The sequence below is a fragment of the Heteronotia binoei genome, chromosome 4, assembly GCF_032191835.1.
Source record: "Heteronotia binoei isolate CCM8104 ecotype False Entrance Well chromosome 4, APGP_CSIRO_Hbin_v1, whole genome shotgun sequence".
NCBI classification, from domain to species: domain Eukaryota; kingdom Metazoa; phylum Chordata; class Lepidosauria; order Squamata; family Gekkonidae; genus Heteronotia; species Heteronotia binoei.
The window spans coordinates 178,140,662-178,150,697 of NC_083226.1; the positions used below are offsets into that span (position 1 = coordinate 178,140,662).

Below are 10,036 nucleotides of genomic sequence, written 5' to 3' on the forward strand. Positions count from 1 at the left end.
CCCCAGGTGGGGGCAAGGGAACCTCCAGTATGGAGGCCCTCCCCCCGCTTCAGGGTCATCAGAAAGCGGGGAGGGGGAGGGAAATGTCTGCTGGACACTCCATTATTCTCTATGGAGACTGATTCCCATAGGGTATTATAGAGAATTGATCCACGGATATCTGGGGCTCTGGAGGGTGACTGTTTTTTGAGGTAGAGGCACCAAATTTGCAGCATAACATCCCATACCTCTCCTCAAAACACCCTCCAAGTTTCAAAATGATTGGACCAGGGGGTCCAATTCTATGAGTCCCAAAAAAGGTGCCCCTATCCTTCATTATTTCCAATGGAGGGAAGGCATCTAAAAGATGTGCTGTCCCTTTAAATGTGATGGCCAGAACTCCCTTTGGAGTTCAATTATGCTTATCACAACCTTGCTTCTGGCTCCACCCCAATGTCTCCTGGCTTCAACCCAACGTCCCCTGGCTCCACCCCCAAAGTCTCCTGACTCCACCCCCAATTCCATATATGCCCAGGAGGTCGTTACGTTCAGCCTCCCAACATCTGTTGGCCATCCCCGGCCCAAAAGACGCCCTCCTTGCCTCAACTAGGCCCAAGGCTCTTTTGGTCCTGGCCCCGTCCTGGTGGAATCAGCTCCCTACAGAGATCCGGGCCCTACCTGGCTTAGTAGCCTTCCGTAGGACCTGTAAAACGGAGCTGTTTCGCCAGGCTTTTAGCTGAGGCTGCGGGCGTCTCTTCTTGATCTGGTTGGCCTCCCCTATCGGTACTGTCACCTGTGAGCATATGAACATATGAAGCTGCCTAATACTGAATCAGACCTTTGGTCCATCAAAGTCAGTATTGTCTACTCAGACTGGCAGCGGCTCTCCAGGGTCTCAAGCTGAGGTTTTTCACACCTATTTGCCTGGACCCTTTTTTGGAGATGCCAGGGATTGAACCTAGGACCTTCTGCTTCCCAAGCAGATGCTCTACCACTGAGCCACAGCCCCATTCATGGCTCTCCAGGGTCTCAAGCTGAGGTTTTTCACACCTATTTGCCTGGACCCTTTTTTGGAGATGCCAGGGATTGAACCTGGGACCTTCTGCTTCCCAAGCAGATGCTCTACCACTGAGCCACAGCCCCATTCATGGCTCTCCAGGGTCTCAAGCTGAGGTTTTTCACACCTATTTGCCTGGACCCTTTTTAGTTGGAGATTCCAGGGATTGAACCTGGGACCTTCTGCTTCCCAAGCAGATGTTCTACCACTGAGCCACAGCCCCATTCATGGCTCTCCAGGGTCTCAAGCTGAGGTTTTTCACACCTATTTGCCTGGACCCTTTTTTGGAGATGCCAGGGATTGAACCTGGGACCTTCTGCTTCCCAAGCAGATGCTCTACCACTGAGCCACAGCCCCATTCATGGCTCTCCAGGGTCTCAAGCTGAGGTTTTTCACACCTATTTGCCTGGACCCTTTTTTGGAGATGCCAGGGATTGAACCTGGGACCTTCTGCTTCCCAAGCAGATGCTCTACCACTGAGCCACCGTCCCTCCCCTGAGAGATCATGATGTGAGACGGCCAGCTTGGGTAATTTCTCTGAGGGCTGTTGAGCTGTCTGTTTTTAAAATGTTGTTTATTATATTTTATTGTTTTATCATCTGCTGTACTCCGCCCTGAGCCTGATAGGGGATGGGGGGAATAGGAATATATTAAAAGAAAGATAAGAAATTGGACTTGGCAACCCTACCTTGGAGGAATAGCCACTTGCCTACTGCCTCCTTCCCACCCACCCACCCACACACACACCCCCGGCACTCATTTTAAAATTGTGTCTTCAAGACGGTGGAGGTCTAGGTGGTGCAGAGAACCAGTGCCAGCAGCAAAAGTTGTAAAATATTTATTAAAGAGAAAATGTTCATGAGCATATTTTTAGCACATCAGATTGAGCTAGGGTTGCCAATCCCCAGGTGGGGGCAGGGGATCCCCCGGTTTGGAGGCCCTTCCCCCGCTTCAGGGTCGTCAGAAAGCAGGGAGAGGGGAGGGAAATGTCTTCTGGGAACTCTATTATTCCCTATGGAGATTTATCCCCATAGAAAATCATGGAGAATTGATCCGCGGGTATCTGGGGCTCGGGGGGGGGCTCTTTTGGGGGGTAGAGGCACCGAATTTTCTGTATAGCATCTAGTGCCTCTCCCCAAAATACCCCCCAAGTTTCAAAAAGATTGGAGCAGGGGGTCCAATTCTATGAGCCCCAAAAGAAGGTGCCCCTATCCTTCATGATTTCCTATGGAAGGAAGGAATTGAAAAGCTGTGCCGTCCCTTTAAATGTAATGGCCAGAACTCCCTTTGGAGTTCAGTTATGCTAATCACAGCCTTGATCTTGGCTCCACCCCAATGTCTCCTGGCTCCACCCCCAAAGTCCCCAGATATTTCTTGAATTGGACTTGGCAACCCTAGATTGAGCAAGGGTTCCAAAAGAAAAGGGTAAAATGCAATTCCTCTGTCCCTCTCTCTATACATGCCTTTTCAGATCCTAAAATAAGACAGGCTCATTTTGCTTAGGAAGTTACAAATCTCTACAGAATAACTATTACCTTGAAGCTGCCTCCAGATCTTTAGGCAAGCACATGGTAAATGGTTGCCTTCCCAGTAGAGACCAAGTCCTATGAGGAAAGGTTGAAGGAGCTGGGGATGTTTAGCCTGGAGAGGAGGCGGCTGAGAGGTGATAGGATCACCATCTTCAAGTACTTGAAGGGCTGTCCTATAGAGGATGAGGGGTCTGGAGACCAAGTCCTATGAGGAAAGGCTGAAGGAGCTGGGGATGTTTAGCCTGGAGAGGAGGCGGCTGAGAGGTGATAGGATCACAATCTTCAAGTCTTTGAAGGGCTGTCATATAGAGGATGGTGCAGGATTGTCTTCTATGGCCCCAGAAGGTCAGACCAGAACCAACGGGTTGAAATTAAATCAAAAAAGTTTCTGGCTCAACGTTAGGAAGAACTTCTTGACCGTTAGAGCAGTTCCTCAGTGGAACAGGCTTCCTCAGGAGGTGGTGGGCTCTCCTTCCTTGGAGGTTTTTCAACAGAGGGTAGATGGCCATCTGACAGCAATGCTGATTCTGTGAATGAGGCAGATCACGAGAAGGAAAGCAGGAAAGGTTGCATCTGCGCATAGTGTGAAACAATGGTGATGTCAGGGGTGTGGCCTAAGATGCAAACGAAGAAAGAAGAAGACTGCAGATTTATACCCCACCCTTCTCTCTGAATCAGAGACTCAGAGTAGCTTACAATCTACTATATCTCCGCCACCCCACTACAGACACCCTGTGAGGTGGGTGGGGCTGAGAGGGCTCTCACAGCAGCTTCCCTTTCTGTCAGGCCATGCTTCATTGAAGTTATTGATGCTTTATGATCATGTTTATTCTATGCTTACTAATACCATTGCTGAATAAAACACTATGCCACTAATACTGTGCCCTGCAAGAGAAAGAAGAGGGGTGGGAATGGAAGTTGCCAAAACTCCAAATGCCAGTATAGCTTTTGAAGTGCAGAGCACCAAGCTCGCCTCTCTGGCGCCTCCCGAGCAAAGCAAGGACAGGGGAGGGCGGGATACAAATAAAATTTATTATTATTATTATTATTATTATTATTATTATTATTATTATTATTATTATTATTATTATTATTATTATTATTATTATTATCACCAGGGGGGAGAATGCAACCATCACCGGTAACAGATAAGCAGGCGTGTGAAAGTGTTACTTGCAGGGACGACTGTAGTTTTATTATGAGAAGTAGTTTAAAGCCCAAGCCTTTGAAGTGTATTCATAAATGCCAATGGTTCAAGCTATCTGTTATCAGTTTCAATGAATCCATGTAGAGAGTAACATTGTTGTAATCAATAAATGGTTCAAGCTATCTGTTATCAGTTTCAATGAATCCATGTAGAGAGTAACATTGTTGTAATCAATAAATGAAACTTAGTTTTGAACAAAGACAAGTCTGATCATTTTGGAACTTCAACGAACCCTTTGCTGACATTTCCAAGGACAACTCCTATGATAGCTCTGGCTGACCCAAGGCCATTCCAGCAGCTGCAAGCGGAGGAGTGGAGAATCAAACCCAGTTCTTTCAGGTAAGAGTCCGCCCACTTAACCAATTCTGAGTGCTTAGATTTGAGTCTAGAGACCAACAAGAGTTTCAGGCGATAAGCTTTGGAGCGTCTGACCCGAGTAGAAGCGATAAATACGTTCCGAAGTGATATTTAATGGGGCTTGACCCTTCCAATCTGTCTGCGAGTCAACTATTAGAAGAAGAAGAAGAAGATATTGGATTTATATCCCGCCCTCCACTCCGAAGAGTCTCAGAGCGGCTCACCATCTCCTTTCCCTTCCTCCCCCACAACAGACACCCTGTGAGGTAGATGAAGATATTGGATTTATATCCCGCCCTCCACTCCGAAGAGTCTCAGAGCGGCTCCCAATCTCCTTTCCCTTCCTCCCCCACAACAGACACCCTGTGAGGTGGGTGGGGCTGAGAGGACTCTCACAGCAGCTGTCCTTTCAAGGACAACCTCTGCCAGAGCTCTGGCTGACCCAAGGCCATTCCAGCAGCTGCAAGTGGAGGAGTGGGGAATCAAACCCGGTTCTCCCAGATAAGAGTCCGCACACTTAACCACTACACCAAACTGGCTCTCCAATCAATTAGCGATCAACAACCTGCCCATCAGCACAACGTTCAAATTGAAGAAGAGATAATGGCAAAGAACAGCTCCTTGGCATGGGCCGTTCATCAAAGAAATGCCCATTTAAAAAAAAATCGTAATTAAACTGGAAAGGATTAAAGAATCCTTCCCTCTCTATATACCAGGGGTGTCAAGCATGCAGTTTGGAGGCCAAATCAGGCCCCCGGAGGGCTCCTATGAGCCCCGCCCCCCCAAGCAACTGGCTGTCGTCTGCTTCCTTCTCCCTCTCTCTTGCTTCCTTCTGCAGCACAGCTTGCTTTGCCAGGCTTGCTCAATCGCACAGGATCGACAGAGCAAAACCTCTGTTTTCTCCATTGACTGAGACTCCTCCCTTGGCGAGGAAAGGGGGGAGGGATAGCTTGCTTTGCTAGGCTCTCTCAGTTGCACAGCTAAGCTACTGGGTCAAGCCTCTCTTCCTTCTATTGGCCTGATCCAACATGGCTTTTCTTATGTTCTTAAAGGATGCTCTGGGCCAGGGGTGTCAAACATGCAGTTCAGGGGCCGAATCAGGCCCCCAGAGGGCTCCTATCAAGCCCCCGAGCAACTGGCTGTCATCTGCTTCCTTCTCCCTCTCTCCTGCTTCTTTCTGCAGAACAGCTTGCTTTGCAAGGTCCGCTCACTTGCACAGGAGCTACAGAGCAAAACCTCCATTTTCTCTACTTGCTGGGGCTCCTCCCTTGGGGAGGAAGGGGGGGGGGAGGAATAGCTTGCTTCGCCAGGCTCTCTCAATTGCACAGTAGAGCTACTGAGCCAAGGCTCTCTTCCTTCTATTGGCTGAGGCTCCCCCCCCCCAAAGTCCCCTGGGGAAGGAAGGAAAGAGCCGGAGCTTCCTTTGCCCAGTTCCCTGGATCCGGTGGGAGAAATACAAAGAAAGCATCTTTAAGACAAAATGAGTGCTAATGTTCTAAGCATGTTTTTACATTTCTTAAAAATATATATATGTTTGTGCTTGTCTGTGTTCTTTATCAAATTTATATCTCTGCTACCTAATCTTAAATAGGTACACACATGGCCCGGCCCAACCCGACATGGCCCAGCTCAAGCAAAGTCTCATTTATGTCAGATCCGGCCCTCGTAACAAATGAGTTCGACGCGCTTAGCTTAGCTTGGTTTTTGAGATCTGATGAGATCAGGCTAGTCTAGGCTTTCCTGGTCAGGGTATCCGTACCTTGGCACCCCCTAAAATACATCCCCATAACAGGCGTGTGTTTTCATCCCACCGCCATCCATCAAATGCTTAGAAACGGTGAGCGGTTTGGCGCTGAGCTCTCCAATCTCCCCTTTGCTTATTGCACAGCGAAGGACGTGTGTCATTCTGGAGTCTTGCCTCTCGTTAAGCGCAAAGCCGGATCGCATAATCGTAGTGCGCCATAAGGAATAATTTGATGTGTCAAAGACTTATGTTGGTCACCTTCATTATTGCGTGGGGGGAAATACGCCGCTGACATAAAACAATAATATAAATTCCCCTTCTACATTTGCCCACACACAAAAGGAACCAAAACAAGGTAAATTTGTGCTCAATTTAGGTAGATGGATAATCAGACTTTCAATTACGGCTCCCCTTATTTGTTAGCCCACGGATGAAAGATTAGGTGACAATATGCAAAAATATATTTTCGGCATATTATAATATTTAGCAATGTCATTTGATTCTTTATATATTTCATTAAATTGTTTTGTGGCTTTATTATCTTCCCAGATGCACGGCACAGAAATACAATTATTCAGATTTAGATGCCATAAAATTTGGCACACGTTTACTCGCATTGAGAATTCCTGCATGCTAAAGAGGAATTACTGCATTCTCCCCACATCCTCGTGCTCCCATTGAACCATTTATTAGGCAGAGCACATTAGGGGAAATACGCCATTTATGTTAAGGGGCCCTTCTGATAACAGATGCGTTTGTGTAGAGCAAATATTTCAACGTATCACAGCCTTTTGGTCATGACTGTAACGGAAGCGCCAAGCAAGCGCATTGCATAGTTATGGGACTTGGCAGAGGGCGGTGGGGAGAGAGAGGTGCAGAATGGAAGGCCATGCTTTAGTGGTTAGAGCATCTGACTAGGATTCGGGAGATCTGGGTTCGAATCCCCACTTGGTCATGGAAGCTTGTTGGCTGATTTTGGGACAATTACACACTTTCAGTCTACCGTACCTCACAGGGCTGTCCTGAGGCTAAAATGGCAGAGAGGAGAACATAAGTACATAAGAGAAGCAATGCTGGATCAGGCCAATGGCCTATCCAGTCCCAACACTGTGTCACATAAGAGAAGCCCTGTTGGATCAGGCCAATGGCCCCTCCAGTCCAACACTCTGTGTCACATAAGAACATAAGAGAAGCCCTGTTGGATCAGGCCAATGACCCATCCATTCCAACACTCTGTGTCACGCAGTGGCCAAAAAATCCAGGTGCCATCAGGAGGTCCATCTGTGGGGCCAGGACACTAGAAGCTCTCCTACTGTTGCCTCCCCAAATGCCAAGAATACACAACATCACCGACCCAGGCAGAGAGTTCCATCAATACCTTGTGGCTAATAGCCACTGATGGACTTCTACTCCGTATGTTTATCCAACCCCCTCTTGAATGATGTAAGTCATTGGCACTTGAGTGAGGGGAAAAAAGCTAAAGTCAGGGGTGGAATTCTAGCAGGAGCTCCTTTGCATATTAGACCACACAACTCCTGATGCAGCCAATCCTCCAAGAGCTTACAAGGCTCTTTTTTGTAAACTCTAAAAGGATTGGCTACATCAGGGGTGTGTGGCTTGATATGCAAAGGAGCTCCTGCTATAATCCCACCCCTGTGAACAGTGAATGGCACTCCGTAAGGCAGAGATGTTCAGCCAGGCTTTTGACTGAGGACAGCGATGGCTGGGACCTTCCCTTTCATTCCTACCCAGAAGTTTCCTTTCTTTCCTTCCCAGAACTTTCTCCTCCCACCTGGAAGAAGAGCACAATTACCAGGACACCATTGGGAGTTTTAGAATGTCATTCTTCTCCTTTGAATGTTTGTGTTGTTTTTAACCTGTGTATTGTTGTAATCTGATGTACGTCACCCAGAGCCTGGCTCCGGCTGGGATGTGGCGATCAAGAGAATTGCCTAACTTTTTGCAGAGCTACTGGGATGACCCCCCAATCGGGTCGGGGGTGGGAGCAGGACAGGAGGCGGATGTGTGTGATTGGTCACACTTTTTTTTAATACCCCCACATCCCGTTCCTCTGGCAGCACAACATGTTGGTCTGGGCCCAACCCACCTGTTCTTCTGTCTTGGAGAATGGAGGGATTTCAGATGCTAAAGGGCAAGAGACAGTAAATGACAATGGCAGACGTGAACGGATTAGGTGTGATATGCAGAGAAGTAGTACATGTGGAGAGTTCAGCGGTGGTGATGAGACAGGAAACCTTGGTCTCAATTCAGTCCTGGAGGATGCATTGTCTTGAGCTTTGTTATCAGTTACAAATCAGCCATCTCTCTAATCTCCATATGAAATCCCTTTCTAAGAGAGACTCCTACTTTTAGGTCAGTGACTGAATATCCTGGAAGGTTAAAATATTCCCTCACTGGTTTGTGAATGTTGCGGCTTCTAATGTCAGACATGTCCATTATTATTATTTTTTGTCACAGGGAGCAGGCCTGTTTGTCTAATAATCAGGGGTCATTTTGGAGAAAAATAGGTGGAGCTTGTCAAGCATGAGTAAAATTCCAGGGTAAATTGATTGTTTTAGAGCCCTGCCTAAGCCTGGTCTGGAAAGTGTCCTGGAGGGCACAACCGTGTTGCCTTATTGTTCTTTCCCTCCCCCCCCCGCCCCGTCCCGCTTTATGGCTAGCAATTAGAAGTAGTGAGAACTGAAACCCAGTAATCAGCACCTTCTCATACATTTCGTGAAGGGAGTATAGGCCATCTGGAGAAAGCAAGGACGAAGTCCTGATAACGGTATGGGAACCTAGACATTTATGATGGTTTATGTGTGAATGCTACCCCGCAACCCCATCCCTTGGAATCCCTTTGAAGTAAGCCTCAAAAGTATTGTATCAATGTATCAGTTTCACTCTTCTCAAGAACTGTCTATGCCAAAGTATCCGTCTATCAATAAACGTAGTCTTTGTAGCAACTTCGACTCGTCATTGAATCCGCATGCTTGACAGAGCTTATTAGCATAACCCATTAACAAATGTCGTTCTCCCCAGCCAAAAGCAACCCGATGCAAGAAAGGAGAGCCCTTGGTGAGTGAGGCCTGCTTGGACTCGCTAGAGATCCAGTCAGCCAAGCAGGCCTCGCTTGCCTGGGGCTCTCCTGGGCTACCTCCCCAGTAAAAAGGCCAACAAGCCACCCGCCACCCAAAATCACATAAGAAGTGGAGAAAGGGGTGTGTGGGCTTCTCCGGGGGTTAATGAGGACTGCTGGGGGCATGGCAAAAATCCTAGTGGCTGGCTGGCTGCCCGCTCTCCTAATCCAGGGATTGTTATGCAGCTGCACCTCCTATTCAATGGACAAGATAAGTGGGGAGGAAAAGGGGGAACCATCAGAAAGGTTCAGGAACTGCGCTTCGGTGCAATCTACTTCAAGTGAGTCCTCATAGGGCTTTCAAGCTAAGAGATGGTTTGCCATTGCCTGCGTCTGCATAGCAACCCTGATTTTCTTTGGTGGTCTCCCATCCAAGTACTAACCAGGGACTACCCTATAGTGATGGTATTCCCAGTGGTAATGTACGGTTGTGAGAGATGGACTGTAAGGAAGGCCGAGCGCAGAAAGATAGATGCTTTCGAGTTGTGGTGCTGGAGAAGACCCTTGTGAGCTCCTTAAACTGCAAGATCCAATCAGTCAGTCCTAAGGGAAATCAACCCAGACTGTTCCCTGGAAGGTCAGATGCTGAAGCTGAAGCTCAAATACTTTGGCCACCAAACGACAAGGGAGCACTCCCTGGAGAAGACCCTGATGCTGGGAAAGACGGAAGGCCAAAGAAGAAAGGGACGGCAAAAGCTGAGATGGCTGGACAGCATTTCTGATGTAACTAACATGAATTTGAGTAGACTTCAGAGGACTGAAAAGGTCCTGGCCCTGGTAACAAGAAGATGAGAAGAAGATATTGGATTTATATCCCGCTTCCACTCCGAAGAGTCTCAGAGCGGCTCACAATCTCCTTTACCTTCCTCCCCCACAACAGACACCCTGTGAGGTGGGTAGGGCTGGAGAGGGCTCTCACAGCAGCTGCCCTTTCAAGGACAACCTCTGCCAGAGCTATGGCTGACCCAAGGTCATGCTAGCAGATGCAAGTGGAGGAATGGGGAATCAAACCCGGTTCTCCCAG

The 10,036-nt window shown here is 48.0% G+C and overlaps 2 non-coding genes across 2 annotated transcripts; both read right to left on the reverse strand.

Moving 5' to 3' along the window:
* Window positions 1–1,050: 1,050 nt before the first annotated feature.
* TRNAP-GGG (transfer RNA proline (anticodon GGG)) lies at window positions 1,051–1,122 on the reverse strand. Its single transcript has one exon. It is a non-coding gene; the product is annotated as a tRNA-Pro (tRNA).
* Window positions 1,123–1,321: 199 nt separating this feature from the next.
* TRNAP-GGG (transfer RNA proline (anticodon GGG)) lies at window positions 1,322–1,393 on the reverse strand. Its single transcript has one exon. It is a non-coding gene; the product is annotated as a tRNA-Pro (tRNA).
* Between the last annotated feature and the right edge of the window lie 8,643 nt (window positions 1,394–10,036).